The sequence below is a fragment of the Lactuca serriola genome, chromosome 3 (assembly GCF_051521515.1).
Source record: "Lactuca serriola cultivar US96UC23 chromosome 3, Lser_US96UC23_V15, whole genome shotgun sequence".
Taxonomy (NCBI): domain Eukaryota; kingdom Viridiplantae; phylum Streptophyta; class Magnoliopsida; order Asterales; family Asteraceae; genus Lactuca; species Lactuca serriola.
The window spans coordinates 46,510,788-46,515,104 of NC_136410.1; positions in this window are offsets into that span (position 1 = coordinate 46,510,788).

Genomic DNA, 4,317 nt, shown 5'->3' on the forward strand with positions numbered 1-4,317 from the left:
ATCCAACAAGGTTCGATTACGCCTCTCAGCCACACCATTCAACTGTGGTGTCCTGGGAGGTGTCAATTGTGAGACTATCCCACATTCCCTTAGATAGTCGAGGAACTCTGAACTAAGATACTCACCACCACGATCGGATCGAAGCATCTTAATGTTCCTGCCCAATTGATTCTCGACTTCCTGTTTAAATTCCTTAAACCTCTCGAAAGTCTCTGACTTATGCTTGATCAAGTAGACATATCCATATCTACTATAATCATCAGTAAAAGTCAAATAATAACGATTAGCATCCCTTGTGGCATGTTTGAATGGTCCACACACATCCGTGTGTATAAGGTCCAACAAACCTTCACCCCTCTCACATGAACCTGTGAAGGGTGACTTTGTCATTTTTCCAAGTAAGCATGATTCGCAACTATCATCTGACTTTAGGTCAAACGACTCCAAGACTCCATCTTTTTGGAGTTGGCCTATGCGTTTCTTGCTTATATGTCCAAGACGACAATGCCATAAAGATGCTTTATCCAAGTTATTATTAGTAGAATCAATACACAAAACATTATTTCCCAAGTTATCTACAACAGATACAGCTTCATACACACCATCACAAGGTAATGCTTTAAAATAAAAGACATTATTATAGAAAACTTCTATAGAACCAACTTCATTATTAAATGAAAAGGTAAACCCTTGTTTGTACAAAGCATGAAAGGAAATAATATTTCTTGCCATTCCTGGCGAATAACAACACTTATTCAAATCTAAACTAAACCCACTACTTAGCGATAAAGTATAAACTCCAATCTTGGTAACAGGTATAACTTTCCTATTCCCCATGATCAAGTTTATCCTTCCTTGCTCCACATCCTCACTTCTTCTTAGTCCCTGCAAGTCACAACAAATGTGAATACCACACCCGGTATCAAGGACCCAAGAATTAGAATGGGGTGAGTTATTAGAAATGATAGTGTAAATACCTGCATGGTTGGGTTTAACTTTCCCATCCTTCACATCTTGCTGGTATTTTGGGCAGTTCCGCTTCCAATGAGCTTTTTCATGGCAATAGAAGCATTCAGCCTCTTTTGGGTCAGAAGAAGGAGTAACGAAACCTTTCTTGGTTCCACTTGAAGAAGAGCCATCAAGGGTCCGAGCCTTGGTACCCTTAGAAGAGCTCTTTCTCTTCCTCCCTCGATTCTTCCCGATTGCCAAAACCGGAGTAGAGTTTTGAGTAGGAGTGATAGCAACCGACTTCCCCTTAAGACCTGTTTCTGCGGTCTTGAGAAGTCCCTGAAGTTTGCTGAGGGTGACTTCTTCCTTGTTCATGTGATATGTCATGCGGAATTGATCATAGCACAATGGTAAGGAATGCAAAATAATATCTATTGCAAGATCCTCCGGGAAGTTCACATTAAGCTTCAGCAAACGATCCACATACCTTTGCATTTTCTGCATGTGGCTCGTGACGGATTCCCCGTCCTTCATCATGGTTGTTATCATGGAGCAGATGATTTCATACCTCTCTTGTCTTGCACTTTGATGGTATCTTTCCATCAAATCTTGGTGCATGTCATAAGGGTAGAAATCTTCATAAGACTTTTGGAGTTCCGCTGTCATCGTGGCCGTCATGATGCAAGCCACTTTCGTAGCATCCCTTTCATGTGCCCGAAATTCAGCGATCTCCTGAGGAGTTGCAGTGGACTCATTAATCTCCTTAAGCTCCTTGTCAAGGACATATTCTTTGTCCTCGTAGCGGGTAATCATCCTGATGTTTCTGATCCACTCATTGAAGTTGGATCCATCAAAGGTGACTTTCCCACACAAGTTCATAAGGGAAAAGGAGCCATTAGGATTAGAGCCAGAAGCATTGTTGAAAGACATCTGAAGGAGAGAGGACAAGATTAGTTTAGTTATAAGAGAGTCCTTAATAAAACACCCAAATGTAATATTAAGGCTAGGATCCAATCACAATATAATATAACTTAGAAGAGGTATGCCGTAATCTAAGCTATATCATATTTGAAAGGTAGGTGAATGACGATTCACCAATTTCCACCACGCAAACCGCAATATTTTACTATTAGGTTTTTGAATGCTTCTTAGAAATTCCTAGATTCTTTGAGTTTCAATGAACTTTTCAAAGGCATGTTTCAATCTCAAGTGTGCCCTCCAAGTTTTGTGACTGGGATACCGAGGATCACAAAACGAGGTGTGAAGTAACCATGCAAATCACTTGGTACCCTTAAAGTTTATCACTCAATCGATGTGCCGGTTAACCACACACGCTCCATCGATACTATAATAAACCCTAAGTCACCCTTTACCTACCTTGTTAAGTCCAAGTTAGTGTGCCGGTTAACCACACACGCTCCACCAACGACTTAATCAAAGTGTAAAGTGTAATTTCATGGAATAGCACCTTATTCACATTTTTCCTAAAGTAACTAAGATTGGGAATTTAATAAAACATTTAGTTACTTTATCATATTCATCATACTTTGAATGAGAATTAATAAGTCCTTGTCTTACCCGTTCGGCTAACGACCCTCCACCGATCAAGCAAGCGGTGGGTGAGAGTGGACACCCATTAAGTCACCATTTTATAGGCAACAACCTTATACCCACCTTATAGACCGGCTTCGTGAATGAGGCGTACTAGCGGTAAGACAACTTTGTTCTTATACATATATATATAATTATTAAATCATAATAATATAAGTATAAGGGTTGAATTTTAACTTTTAAAATTCTAGGGGTTGGAACTAAAGTTTTAACTTAACTTTACTTGTTCCAAAACTTGAGGGCAAGTTTTGTAAACTTTCAAAACTTTTCATTTCTTGTAACTTATGAGTTTAATAGAGTAATAAAATGAGAACTTTTCATTTTTCTAACTCTTGTGTTTTTTTAATGGTTTTTTTTTAATCCAAGAGACTTTTGGTTTTCCATAACTTGAGGACAAGTTATGGACTCCATTAAAACACATTATGATCATGAATTAATCTACCACATAGGTTACAAATAATTCCTATGATCATCTAAACATCATAAGAACAAGAACATGAATATGAACACTTTCAAGAATCAAAATCACATTTAATCTTTGTAATTTTGATAATTTGTTGTTGTAAATGAGTTAGAAAAGACATTACACCTTCTAAAATAAGTTTTCAAGTACCAAAATATTTTAGGGTAATGATTCTAATCCATTTCCAGCAACACAAGTCGAAATTCTGCACTCTGTCGACCCTACTCGCCGAGTGCATAAACCTACTCGCCGAGTAGGTTGAAGATACACGTGAACTCGTCGAGTCCTCCCCATGGACTCGCCGAGTCCATCAGTCAGACAGCAAGATTTTCGACTTTCTTCAACTTTTAAGCACAAATAACAAACAAACAAGCCTAGGCTCTGATACCACTGATGGGTTTTGAGCATTCTAACACTTCCTAAGTGTACATGCAACCCTAATAACCTTGGATCTATGTTTGTCTAATTATCATGCAAAGTTGAATTCCAAGGTTATATTCCTATCTAGCATACATGGGGAACAATTTTAACTTGAATCATAGATAGAATAACTTACCTTGTTGTTGCTTGTGTTCCTTGAAACCTTGTGAGCCTAGCACCCCAAGTGTGATGCCTCAAATGCTTCACACAACACCAAATGCTCTTGGAAAGACTCTTGAGATAACACACACTTCTCAAAATCGGCCAAGCCCTCTTGTTTCCTTAGTAGTGCCGATTTTTGGTGGAGAATATGCTTCTTATATAGTGTTGACACATCTAGGGTTACACCATGTAAACCCTAATGTGTCATGACTCTTCATTTCCATGACCCATGGGTTTGTAACTCCCATGGAGCATCCTATGGGTAGAACCCAACTTGATAATCCATGGAGCCTCTTAGCCCACTATACAAGATATGGATGATTTACACAATCAACCCATATATTTAATTAGTTATCCTTTGATCACTTAATTAATTCCAAATTAATTCTTTGATCAACTAATCAAATAATATTATTAATATATTAGAACTTATAATATATTAATAATCTCCAAGTGTTATTTCTCTCATTTAGTCTATCCAATTGCATGGTGCCATGCAACCCAAATGGACCATGCCGGGTCGGGTCAAGTACAAGCCCGAAATAGTTATGGACTTAGACACCTTATCCAACAAAAACCGCTTTCCTTAATGGGAAGTTGGTTGAGGATGTTTACATGAATCAACCACAGGGTTGTGTCGATGCAAAGCATCCTAATAAGGTATGTAAGCTTGAGAAGTCCATTTATTGATTGAAACAAGCATCTCGTAGGTG